Source organism: Lemur catta, chromosome 1 (assembly GCF_020740605.2).
Source record: "Lemur catta isolate mLemCat1 chromosome 1, mLemCat1.pri, whole genome shotgun sequence".
In the NCBI taxonomy this organism is placed as follows: Eukaryota; Metazoa; Chordata; class Mammalia; order Primates; family Lemuridae; genus Lemur; species Lemur catta.
Window position 1 is genome coordinate 23441251 of NC_059128.1, and position 13464 is coordinate 23454714.

At 55.4% G+C, this 13464-nt stretch overlaps 1 protein-coding gene across 5 annotated transcripts in view; it reads right to left on the reverse strand.

Annotated features, from left to right (window-relative positions):
- Positions 1 to 13464, reverse strand: part of TMEM63C (transmembrane protein 63C) — a 62163-nt gene that overhangs the window by 38208 nt on the left and 10491 nt on the right. For all 5 annotated transcript variants that reach the window (XM_045563032.1, XM_045563039.1, XM_045563022.1 and 2 more), the window contains exon 2: positions 12499 to 12647. The gene's annotated coding sequence lies outside the window, so the exon portion shown is untranslated. The remainder of the gene's footprint in view (positions 1 to 12498; positions 12648 to 13464) is intronic.

A 13464-nucleotide genomic window follows, 5' to 3' on the forward strand; every position in this document is an offset into this window, starting at 1 on the left:
CCACTGTCTGGACTTAAATCCCAGATCCACCTTTGCTAGCTGTTTCTCACCAGGGACAGTGACATCACTAAGGCTAAGTTCCCATATCTGGAAAATAGGGTAAAAACTGTTTTGCCTCACAGGGTTATTGCAAAAGTAAAGTAGGAGAATTCACACAATGTTTGAGAAATATTAGCCAGTACCATCATCCTCATCGTCACTGGCTTATTGGTGAGATGGTGGTGATAGGCCCAGACTGGAAATCCCAGGGCTCCTTCCTTCCACCTTCTCTGCTCTGGGACAAGCAAAAGGAGAGACACGAGGATGGGAAGGACTTCCCACTATCCCTCAAACTGCAGCGGTAGGTGGCGGTGGCCTTTGTCCTCCCTGTGCATGAAAAGCAAACGTCAGCTTTGCTTTTGGGGCCGAAGAGAGGCAGTGGGAGATGACATGAATGCTGGCTGGTGAGTCAGGGTTCTCAGGTCCCCCCCCCACTGCATGCCTTACCTGATGGGAGAACGGCCTTCCTCCCATCCTGTTCCTCCCCCATCTCGGCTTCCCATGCCAAACGCTGGAGTTTCCTGACTCTCAGGAGGACAGAGAGGTTTGAGGATACAGGATGGTAGCTCAGTGCCCATTAAATTTTGTCACAGTGGGACAGCTCTTGGGACTGTCCTTATATTCTCCTCCCACGCGATCCCCCTCCCCCTCCCAGCTGGTCCTGAGTCTGAGGAGAATTGGCTGAAGATCTGCAGGGGCCACACCACCTCTTTACTGGGGTCTCCAGGCTCTGGCATTTCTCCCATTATCCCAGAAGCCCCTGTCCTGTCCCTGAACTTTGTCTCAGAGCTGGTTGCCCCACACCTGCAGAGCTTGGGCCACTTCCCCCTATGCTCAGCTGGAGACTTAGTCTCAGCAACATTATAGCCCCCCGGCCCAGCTCATATCCTACGCGCTAGAGTTGTCTGTCAGATGACCAGCCCTGTCTATACCGGTTCTCACCCTCTTTACACAGCTGGCCTTGCAGCCACTGCCTGGGACTAGCCTCTCATTTTCGCATGCACAGAAGCAGCCAATTCCCCTGAAAATCCACAGGGTCTTTGATGGCCAGGGCCATGTCTTCTTCTTATACATTCCACAAAGACCATCACGTAGTGGGCCTCGACGACAGACAGATGGTCCTTTACTCAGAGCCACACTTGGGGGTAGGAAAGAATAAAATGTGGGTGATTTGCATACATTTGCATAGTGTGCAATGAGGACTTGAGTGCTGAATTTTTGCCTCCACATAGCACATCATCGGCTACCAAGTCTCCCTCCCAAATGACAGCATGGAGTGGAGGGAACACACCGTTGTAGGGTCGGGAGACTGGGTGTGAATCTGGCTCTATTATTTATTTTCTGCTACTTAACCTCTTGCTGTTCGGTCTTCTCTCCTACAAAATGAATATCATCCTGTCTGCCCTGCCCACACCGGGTGGCTACGAGGGTTAGTTAAAAGAGATAGTGCATGAAGACATTTTTTGTAAACTGTGAGCACCACAAATGTTAATTGTTGTCTCTGCTATCCTCTTCCTAGGTTGGGGTCAGCCTTCCCTCAGAAGCCCCCCAATCCCTCCCCAGTCACCCCTGAAGCCTTGGCACGGGGTGAGTGGGCTGGAGTTCCACCTTGCCATCGGGCCCACTCTGCAAGCTGGGGAGCAGCTACAAGGCAGCCAGCAGCGGGGTCCCGCAGGACGCTCAGCACCACGGACAGCACCACGCTCTGTGCCAAGCTGAGCTTCTCTCTGCCAGGGCTGGTGGGCAGGGCCAGGCAGCGCTCACTGGTGCCCCGGCCCAGAACAAGATTAAGAACAACAGCTAACACTTATTGAGTGAGTTCTATGTGCCAGGCACTGCACCAAGTCTCTTCGTGTGTTGTCCCAGTTAACAAACCTATCAGGTTGTGTGTGGGATGGGGCTGACGACCTCCCGCATCCATTCCCGCCTCTTTCTAGCGTGCCTTCCTATATTGCAGAAGCTGGAACACTAAAAAGTACAGTCTCAGCACTCCCTTGCAGCTGGAATTCTGGGTACAGGTGAGAGCCCACCGATCTGATGCACTGGAGACAGATTTGTAGGTCAGAAGGGAGGAGGAGGCCATCCTCCTGAAGCTCGGGCTGTGCTCTGCTGACAAGCCCTGGGGAGGGGAGGAGAGGAAGGTGTCTCTGCAGCAGACCCAGTGCCCAGTCTCTGGCTCCGGGTGGATGGCTGGGGGCGGGGGGTGAGGGGCAATTGTGGCAAAGGCTGCAGGGGTCTCCTGATCCCTGGATTGCAGGGGAGGGGATGTGAACTCAGTGGCTCCAGTAATGGCCCTAAAGCCAATGACTGCGGGCAAGGAGTGATTTGTCTGGTGGGACAGTTCTGCTCTGTCCTGAAGACCCAGATTCTAACCCTTACAGGGATTTTGAAACATGTAATTCCTCATATTAAATCTGGTTTTTGCTTAAGATGCTTAGAGTGGTTTTTGTTTCCTGTACAAAGACCAGATGGATTCTATGATTATCCCAGGCCCAGAGAAGTTAAGGGACTTGCTGGAGCATGGAGCAAGTGAGGCTGGGGTCTGAGCCAGAGTGTGGGAGGGGTGGGGCCGACTCCACGGTCCCCTCCTAATCACTTTGCTGTGTGCCACCCTCAAGGCAGACGACAAACAAAATCCCAACAAACAAGAATGAAGTCTCCTTAATGGAGAAAAGGAGATGCTGGCAGGGACACTGGAACCAAGACCCAGGTGCAGCGGTCAGGAAGGGGCCTTGGTGGCCTCCCCAGCACAGCCCACACAGGGGAAGTGGCGGCCAGGCCCCCTGCCACCTGCCCAGCCCCTCCTTGCTCCCCACCCCGCCCCAATCAATCGGTGGAAGGTGGTGGCCACTGAGGCCCCTATGGTTGGGGGGGGTCTAAACCTGGACTCCTGTGGGGAGGGGAACAAAAGAGTAACAGGGGCCCCTGGGGGTGGGAGGGCCCTGAAATGGGCCTGGCCTCGGGACTGGCTCCGAGGTGCCCGCCTGAGGGCCTGCTGCACCCTTTGTTCCAGGCTAGGAAGGGTCTTTACGGTCACTCTCTCACCTGAGCCCCCAGCAGTCCTGTCAGGGCAGAGGTGAGGACTGTCCCCATTTTACAGATGAGGATGTTGAGGCCCAGAGTGGGTGAGTAGCCTGCCCAGGGTCACACAGCTAGCAGTGGTGCGGCAGGGTTGGGGGTCCCAGTCTGGGCTTTCGGCTCCTGGCCTGTTCCAGGGCAGAGGCTGGGACGGTGGGGGGTGCTCTTGGCTCCTAGAGCCGCACATTCTCACCTTCCCAGCTCCCTATGAGAGGTCCCAGCACCTGCAGATGGATGGCCCCTTGCTCCTCAGAGACCTTGGCTTTCGCTGCCACCTCAATGCCGCCCCAGTAAAAATGCTCCATTGTCAAGGTCCTGCTCCACTCTGCCTCCCCCAGGCAGCCTTCCTGGAGCACCCCCAGGTCTCAGTGCTCACCCTCCCTCAACTCCTGTAGCTCCCACTTACTCTTTCCCGAGTTCTCTACTGGGTAGTGGGTGCTAAAGAGAACAAAATATGTCCTCTCCTCACCAAGCTCATTCCAGAAGGGGAGTGATAACACGGTGTGTGAGGAGGGCTACTGCAGCAGCAGAGCTCACAGACATGCAGCACTGAACCTAGTGTGGAGTGTCCAGGGAGGCTTCCCAGACAAGGCTGTGATGGAACCAGCTAGAAGGGCTTTCTGCTGCTCTCCTTAACTTGGCCAACAAGGCCTGCCACGCATGGTCCTGCCAGCACTCTAGCTTCACTTTGCTGAACTGCCTCCATTTCCATCTCCAGCCTCCTAGGTCTTTCCCTCAATTCCTGGAGCATGCCACCTTCCCCCGGCCACAGGGCCTTTGCATATGCCAGTCCCACTATCTGGAAGGTTCCCCTCTCCCACTAGTTGGCTAATTCTCCCCCTAGTTAATCTCAGCTCTTCTTTAGGGAAGAGCTCCAGGCCGGGTCCATCCCCCTACAACCTGCCTGGGAGGCAGACATAGTGGAGCATCTAAGTGGGGGTCCCTAGAGCTAGACTCTCTGGGTTCAAATCCTGCCCCTGCTAGTTACTAGCTCCATGTCTTTGGGCAAGTTTCCCAACCTCTCTGTGCCTTAGTTTCCTTATCTGTAAAATGGAGATGTTAATAGTATCTACCTTATCGGGTGAAGGTGAGGATTAAGTGAGCCAGTTCACGTGAAACATTTAGAACGGTGCCCGGCACATAGCAGTGGTTCAGTGAAGTTAAGTATGAACTTCCTTGTTAGGACCTAGTGCATTTGCTGTTATTGATGGGATGACATAGCACATGGCTGACTCCCCCGTGAAGGGCAAGCTCCTTGACGACAGAGCCCATGGCCGTGTTCACTGATTATTTTCTCTGCTGTGCTGGGGAGGGCTGAGTGCTTTACAAACATTTGCTGAAGAAACGGAAGACTGGCGGGGGGTGGGGGTGGAGGGGGGCTGGGGTGGGGCTCACGTGGCCCCATGATCTGAAACCCAGAGTGTTTTGGCTGGAGGGATCTTGCAAATCCTCTAGCCTAAGCCCCTCCTTGCGCAGATGGGCAAAGGAGCTGCTGCTGACGTCTCCCTGCCTTCCAGTCTACAGGGCCAGGCGGCCCCCGCCCCATCTCCCCTTGGGGCTTTGCTCCAAGCCTACTGACTACTGACGGAGGACACGGCGACATCTCCCACTGAGGCCACAACTGTTTCTGTCTTGATTTAGAAAAACAATGTGACACATCTCATATCTGAGTGTTGTGAAGCAAATTCATTCACCACAACTGGGTGAAGCTGAGGCTCCAGTTCAACCCTGAGTTATTGCTGTAATTCTTGTCTCCTTGGTAACAAGTCCCCGCTAAGCCTTTAGCCAGCAGGACTGGGCAAGGGTCCAGCTTGTCATCAGCAGGGCCCCTCGGGCTAAGATGCCGGCAGTGTGGTTCCCTCCCCAGCCTCTTTCCCCGACTGACTCCTCTGCAGGACTAGGGGTGGGGGGTGGTACAGGGAGGGAGGAAGGGGAGGGGAGGGGAGGAGATCCCGGGGATGCAGCAGCAGAGGAGGCCCTGATCCCAGAGTCAGCCCCAGCTAGAGCCCTACCTCCCTCTGCTGCCAGAATGGGCTCTGGTCAACCAAGGCCCTGCAGCTGGGAGGCTGAGCCCCAGACCCACTCAGCCCCAACCAGCCATTGACGAGGCATTAATGTCCAGATAGAGCCAGCCTGAACTGAGCACCTGCTCCTTGCCAGCACTGAGTTAGGCACTGGGAGGCAAAGATCAGTGACAGCAGGCCCTGCCCTCAGGGAGTGCGCAGTCAGGTGGGAAGGGGACAGTCAGAACAACGAGCACCAGGTGCGCTGCCAAGTGCAAACAGCAGGATGCAGACAGCACGTGGAGAACGCTGCCTCCTGGTGTACGCCTGCCTGTGTCGCCATTTTCTCTGGAAGAATGCACCGGAAACTGTTGGCAGCGGTTGCCTTCTGGGAGGGGAGCTAGGTGGCGACAGAAGCAGGGTAAGGAAGACTTCCTTCCACTGTGTTCTCTTTACTGGTTTTTGGATTTCATACTATATGCATACTGACCTCTTTAAACAAATCAAGACAACAAAAGCAAAATGAAAAGCAGCACCGTGTGGTAAGTGCTGTCGTGAGGGCGTGAACTACTTAGTGCTGGGTGCCCGGAGAGGAGGAATGGACCGCTCTGGCACTGAGGGACCCTCCTCTCCTCGCAGGAGCTCAGAGTTCTCATCTGCAAGGGGGGGAGGTGTGCCTGCCTGTTCGTCTGCCTCTGCAGCTGTGCATTTTGGGATGTGCAGATCTACTGGGTTGAACAGTGTCCCCCCAAAATGCATGTCCACCTGGAACCACAGAATGTGACCTTGTTTGGAAATAGGGCCTTTGCAGATGCAATTAGTTAAAATGAGGTCGTATGAGATTAGAGTAGCCTCTAAATCCAAAGACTGGTATCCTTATAAGAAGCCATGTGAGGACGGAGGCAGAGATTAGAGTGATGGGGCTGCAAGCCAAGGAATGCTGAGAATTGCTGGCAGCTGCCGGAAGCTGGAAGAGGCAGGGAAGGATCCTTCCCTAGAGCCTTCAGAGGGAGTGGGGCCTGCCTTGTGCACACCTTGATTTCAGACTTCTGGCCTCCATATCTCTAGAAGAATAAATTTCTGTTGTTTTCAGCCACCCAATTTGTGGTACTTCATTATAGCAGCCCTAGGAAACTAATACCGTGGGTCCATGCATTTGTGTTTCTGCATTTTGGGGTAGGTGTCAGTGTGTGTGTGTATCTGTGTATATTTGGGGGGGCATTTTGGGTGTGCTTTGGAGTGTGTTCGTGACTATCATCTGTGTTTTGGATGCTTGTGTGTGTTCTGGGTTGCATGCATGTTTATGCGTTTGTGTGCATGTTGAGTTGTATCTGTCTGGGCATCTGTGTGTCTCAGTGTGTGCATGTAGCCAACCATCTCTAGGGTCTTCCACAGCCCTGTCATTCCAGAAGTCTGCCCTGGGGTCCTGCTCAGGGGGTGCCCTCTGGAGGATGCTGGCCAAGGGCATGGGGATGAAGTAGACTCAAGGCCAGGTTGGAGCAGTGTCTTCCCTACCATGGGGCCACCTCAGGCAGGGGAGTGTCTGCAGGGGGAGTGTCCCTACTGCACCTACCTTGTCAGCAAAATGGTCTCGAGCTCCGAGCTCCGGACTGCCGGTCTCACAAAGCCGTGTCCTGAGGGCCCAGCCTAAGGGCCTTCTTGGAAGCCTGCAGCAGAGCGGCGACCCCTCAGAGAGACCCTACCTCCTCTCCTCTTTGGGGTTAGTTTACCAGAAAATGAATGAGCTACTTTGAAACATTAAAGCGATGGGTCTCAACCTGTGGCAGGTGAGCCGCACCTGGAGGGCTGGTTATACCACAGATCGCTGGGCCCCGCCCCAGTCTCTGTTGGGGCAGGGCTGGGTGGGGCCTGAGAATTTGCATCTCTAACAACCTCCCGGGCGAATGCCAATAGCGCTGCACCAGGGACCACACTCTGAGAATCACTGTGCTGGACAACGTAACAGGAGGTGCAGGTTCCTCTTCAGCCCCCTCATCCGACCCCCAGACCTCAGCGTGGGCAGCCTGGCCTTTTGGTAAAGGCCTTGGAAAAGTCACCTGGCAGGTGCGATGGGATTCTCTCAGGCTCACTGCCTCTCCCAGCCACCTACTGTCATTCATTCACTAAATCATTCATTCAGCGAATTGTGGTCCAGACTCTGTTCCCTGCACACAAGGTGACTACAGTCTGGTAGGTACACAGACCCCTAAAGAGACCGTGACAGGACTGCACAGGTGCGCTTCGGAGGCCAGTTCCAGGGGTGCTGGGAGCATGGAGGAGAAGCACCTGCCTCAGCCCTGGACAATCCAGAAAGGCTGCCCGGAGGAGGTACTAGCCAAGGCCACTCTTAAGAGATGGATAGCACTAGCTCACATTAATTGAGTGCTTACTACCTGCCAGGCATTTGTGCTAAGACTCTGGAAGCAGGAGCACTTTCAGCCCTCACACCCCCAAGATGGGGACTACCGTTGAATGAGGTTTGAGCCTAGACGGTCTGCCTCGAGGTGCCACGTTCCCTGCCTGGGGACACACAGGCCCCCTACCACGTAGAACACCGGGACAGGACGTTCCAGAAGGAGACCACGGTATGCACAAGAGCAGAGAGGGTGACAGGGAGAGGGGGCAGGACAAGGTGTGGGCCCAGACTGTGTTCAGGCTTTCCCTGGGGGAATTTGGGTCCCCCAGAAGGGCATGCACCACCCCGCGGGGCAGCCGAGATGGAGAGAGGCCAGGTTGCAGCCTGCCCCGGGCTCTGGCCCCATCTGTCTAAATAGGGCAGGAGCCACACTGGCGGCCTCGTGGGCTCCCTGAGCACAGCTGCCCCAGCGATGGGTGGGAGCCAGACGGCAGGGGCTGTGGGTCTGCCGCACACGGCCTCCCAGGGCCCGGGCAGGCGCGGAGAGCCCAGAACAGGAGAGGCCTGAGAATCACTGCTTCCGTGGCGGGTGTTCTCTGTTCGCTGATTTGCTTGGGATGAAGTTAGCCTCAGCGGGGAGGCTGAGCCGAGAGGCGATGGCTGGCACAACCTCAATGGCTTATGCACCTTAGCCCTGGACACCCTCCGTGTGGCTTGGGGGTCGCTGGCCTCCTCAACTGGAGCACAAGGCCCCCAGGCCAGGGGTACCCTCCTTCTGACCTTGTTCCTGCCCCTTGGGTGGGGGGTTAGGAAAGCCACTCTGATCCAGGCCGGATAAGGACTTGAATAGCAACCTGAATCTAGAGGATGCAACCAGAGACAGTGAGCTGCAGCAAGGGAGATTTTAGTTAGACACACGGCAGCACTGGCCTGGGATGCTGAGGGGAGTAGTAGCTATTTCTGGGGAGGAGGAGAGACCCCTCCTCTGTCTGCGACAGCCTGTCCCTCCCCTTCCTTCGCTAGCTCCTCTGTCGTCTCCCTCCCACATTTCAGTTTCCTCTCTCCTGTCCTGCTCACCTTCCACTTCTGCCTCCACTGGCTGAGTGGGCCAAAGGCTCCCCGGCTCGTCCCAGTGTCACGGGGGGCCTCTGGGCTTGGACGCAATTCAGCCAACGTTTGCTGAGCCCTACACCTGCTGGAGGGCGCTGCCGGCCAGGGGGAGAGACAAGACGGGTAAGCCAGGCCCAAACCCACGGCAGAGTAGGGCTGAGTGACGAGAAACATACAAGCCAAGGCTCTGGGGCTCAGAGACCACAGCCCCAGGGGTCAGGAAAGGCTTTGGAGAGGTGGCATTGGGAGGGTGAGTGGCATTTCTAGGCTGACAGAAACCAGTGGGGATGGGGAGAGGGGACAAACGAGTGGAGAAGGGAAGCAGAGACTGGACTATTCCAGAAACGGCAAGCACACTGGCGTGGCCGCACAGGTGGGGTGAGAAGGGTCTGGTGAGATAACAGGCGAGCTGGGGCCAGACCATGAGGCCCCGAATCTCAGGTTGAATGATTTGCACTGAACCACGCAGGCAGTATCGAAGGTTTCAGAGGAAGGGCATGCCCTCATCTGGGCTGGGACTAGAAGAGTTCTAGATTTTGCTCCTGTCCTAGGATCTCGGGAAAGACACCTGGCCTTGATTCTGAACCTCCAGGCCACTCAGGAATTCCCCAGGGCAGCAACCAACTTGTGTGACTCAAATGTTACCTTTTCAGTAAGGTCTTTCGTGATGGCCTTATTTAATCACCCAGCTCCCCTGGCATTCCCGAGTCCCCTTCACTTCTCTGGTTTTTATTCCCGTTGCATTTATCTCCTTCTAACACACTTCATCCACAGTTTATGTGGTTTCTCCTCTGTTCTCATCTGTTCCTGTTAGAACGGAGGCCCTGCGAGGGCAGGGCCCATGTCTGATTTACTTGCTACGCCGAGCACAGTGCCTGAAGTGCCAACAAATTCCTCCATTTGTTGAATAAATAAAAAGAAAATACCACCCTGCAGGGACCAGCGTGGTCCGGTCTGCTCCCTCCCTGTCACTTCGCTCCTGGCTTCCTGGGTGCCTTGGAGTGGAAACGTCTCAGAGTCCAGACGGAGCCGTGCAGCTGCCCCCCCCCACCTCTCACTCTCGCCAGGAGGCTGCCCACGTGCCCACCCCATGTGTGCAGGGGCTCCGGGCATTTTGTTTCATTTTGGCCTCACACCAAGCCTATGCAATGGGTGTTATCCTTCCCATTCTACAGATGGGAAAATAGAGAAGGTCACTGACACGGCCAAGCTCTCCCTGCCACATGAGGAGCCCGGTTTTAAACGCTGTTCTGTTCTACTCTATCCCAGTGCTCGTTGCCCCATAGCTTGTGGCCTCTCTTGCGGCAGAGAAGTGACCGACATGTGGGACGTGAAGCCTGCTGAGTCCTCCCACCAACTCACCAGGCCACGGGCACTGCCTGCTGGCCTCAGCCTTCCCACCTGAGCTGCGGGGGGTTTGGCCACCTCCCCGTGATGAATGAGGACAATGACGTCATGTCTGCTGCCTGGCCTGAACTCAGCAGAGAGTACACGTTATAACTGTGGTCACTGCCCGTTCTGGGCAATGGCCAGGTGTCCTCTCTTCACTCTGATGTGTACCAGGGCCGCAGTCCAAAACAGGGCTCACAGAATTTGCAGACCCAGTGGATCCGAGGGAAACCACACCTACCCGTGTGCAAAGCCAGCCCCTATATCCAGGTCTGCTCACGGCCAAGCTACAGTCAGGGAGGCAGAAGAGCCCGGATCAAACCCCCAGGTGTGGGGCCGTAGGCTGCACTTCCATTCCTTAGGGACCTAGTTCACCCTCCTTGGGGGTGGAAACCCTCTCTCTCAACAGACATTACTGCTTCCTTATGATGCGCAAGGTAAGCAATATATTGTTTCTGCCTTCAAGGCCCTTCAAGGGCAGGTTAGAGCATAGTCATTAAATAGGCAACAGGAGCCATGGATGATTGTAGAGCAGGGGAGTGAACTGACTGAGCTGTGCTTTAGGGAGGTTAATCAGGCAGCAGAGTTTAGTTGGGAGGGAGCAGACTTTTGTAATGTAGTCAGAGCTAACATGCGAAGCACTTACTGGGTGCTAGGTGTTGTTTCAAGCACTGTACAGATACTAACTTATTTCATCTTCACAGTAACCCTAGGGTACTATTGTCCCTGTTGTATAGATGAAGAGACGAAAGTATACAGAGATGACAAGGCTAATAGGTGGTCGCGCTGGGACGTGAACCCTTCTGGCTCCAGGGTCTGAGCTCGTAACCGTTCAGTGCTGCCTCTAACGGGAGACTGACTAGTCTGGAGGAACGAGCGCCTGGCACAGGCTGAAGCACTGGGCATGGCCGAGGGGCAGAGCGAAATGCTGCCTGTGGCTAAGGCTCCCTGCCCCGAGCGCTCTCCCAGGAAACGACCAGGAAACCGTAGGGAGATGTGAGCATCAAGCACTTTGCTCTGCACAGGGAAGAACTATATCCAAGATTGCTTCTCCCCACAACAGCAACAATTGCAGTGTTCCTGGCCAACGGCCCATACAGAATAAGTTCTTTCATGTAAGAGGGATTTTAGACACTCTCAAACAGAAATCTTATCTCAGTTATAGCTTCCTCTGGAAGGCTTCCTGGACTATCTGATCCAGCGGTCCCTAACCTTTTTGGCAACAGGGACTGGTTTCATGGAAGAAAATTTTTCCATGGACTGGGGAGCGGGTGGGAACAGGGGTGCGGAGCTCAGGCTGTGATGCGCGGCCTGGTTCCTAACAGGCCTCAACCTGGGGACTGGGGACCGCAGACCTAAACCTTTCTCAAGGATTCATTTATTTATTAACTTATTTGCCTTTCTTTTTTTTTTTTTTTTTTTTTGAGACAGAGTCTCACAAGTCTCACTCTGTTGCTCAGGCTAGAGTGCCGTGGCGTCAGCCTAGCTCACAGCAACCTCAAACTCCTGGGCTCAAGTGATCCTCCTGCCTCAGCCTCCCGAGTAGCTGGGACTACAGGCGTGCACCACCATGCCCGGCTAATTTTTTTCTATATATTTTTAGTTGTCCAGCTAATTTCTTTCTATTTTTAGTAGAGATAGGGTCTCGCTCTTGTTCAGGCTGGTCTCTAACTCCTGAGCTCAATCGATCCACCAGCCTCGGCCTGCCAGAGTGCTAGGATTACAGGCATGAGCCACCACGCCCGGCCTTATTTGCCTTCTTAAATGAGGAAGAAGCCTCACTTAGATGCTGACCTGGCTTGAACCCCTTGTGGCTTTGGCTGTCTGATCACACGAATGTCCCTTCTGCAGAGGGGGATGAGTGGCTAGAGCTAACCAAAGGGAAAGGGGCCGGGCAGAGGCTGGGCTGAGGGGCAGGGAGGAGGCGGCTGAACCCAAGAAGGGCTGTGACGTCAAGGGCTGCCGGTGTTATTTTGACAGGATTACACCTGATTCCTCTGAGATGTTTGACCACAACATCTGAAACTACACTGTTGACACAAGTAATGCTTGAGAAGTAGGAGGCTGTGGTCGGATTATACCACTAAGCTCCCTCGGCTCTAACAGTCTATGAGGATACCATCCATCTTAATCCTTTCACGAGGACCAAGTGTCAAGAGTTGGGGAACTCTCAGAAGAGCCCTGTCTGGATGGATTCTGGGCCTGCCCCAGACCAGGGTCCACTGGGCAAAACCCACTCAAGGGACCCCTAGCTAGAAGCCCGGTCTGGGGGCATTTCCCAAGGGGCGGAGGGCATCCTAACCAAAGCCAGACAGTCTTCCACCCCCTTCCCCGGTCTCAGGAGCGGGGTCACCTGGGACAGAGCCCTTTGGAGAGGGGACTAGGTCGTTCCTGCCCCTTCCTGTCAGGGTGTGGGTTTAGGAGGGTTTAGGGAGGGCCGGCGTGGTCTCGTTCCCCGGGGTTGAGGTAGGAGCTGGCACTCGGGCCTTGCTGATGGGAGGGGGACGACGGCAGGGTGCCTACCTGGAGCAGCAGGTGTGGTTTGGGGCCTGAGCCTCAGCGCTGTTCCTGGGCCTCCCTTCCTCTTGATCAGTCCCCAGGAAAAGGTGCTTCCGAGTGCCCAGCTGTGTCCCCGCTCTGTTCCTGACCACGAGGGTGGCTCCTCCAAGGCTCTATGGCACAGGGACAACAGAACGCTCTCAGTGCAAGTGGGCGTGGACCCCAGTCCTTCCTGGCCTCCTTGCAGCTCCTCCCCACGCCCAAGCAGGCCGGGTCCCTCCCAGGTCCAATGCTCTTGTCAGCATCTTCCAACAAGGCCTGGCTCAGGAGTTCAAGGGTGACGGCTACTCCAGGTGCACCCACAACCCCCAGCTTGCCCCACCTCCAAATCTAGGCCAGTGAGTGCCCTCCCCTTGGGGTGGGTGAGCTGGAGAGCTACCATTCATCCCAGCTGAGCAGGGCCTGGGGTCAGGGGGGTGGAGCACTGCATTGGGAGTCCAAGCCAGTCCAAGCACCAGCTCTGTCACTTGCTCCCTGATGAGCCAGAGCTCCCCACTTCCCCTTGCCGGTGTGGGGGACATCAGCCTAGATGCAGGACAATACAGGAGGTCAGAGGGGGTCATACCATCACCCACTTCAGAACCATCCAAGGGCCCTACCCTGGCCCACTGAATCTGAATCTCCAGCAAGGTCCCTGGGAACCTGCATTTTAACAAGTTCCCCACATGGATGCACAAGAAGTCAGACTCAGTGGCCGACTTGCTGAGAAAGGGCAGACAAGTCCAAGGATGAAGATTTTATAATACGCACAAAGGAGTCACAGGTCCCTTTCCTGAAAGCAGCATCAAAGGAGCCCGGTCTCTGCAGACAGAGCAGCCAGGGAGCCCGGGCAGCTTGTTAAACCTCTCTATGTTTCATTTTCCTCACGGACAAAGTGAAGATTGGAGATGATCTCTTGGGCCCTTCCAGATTTAAAATTGTGAATGCAAG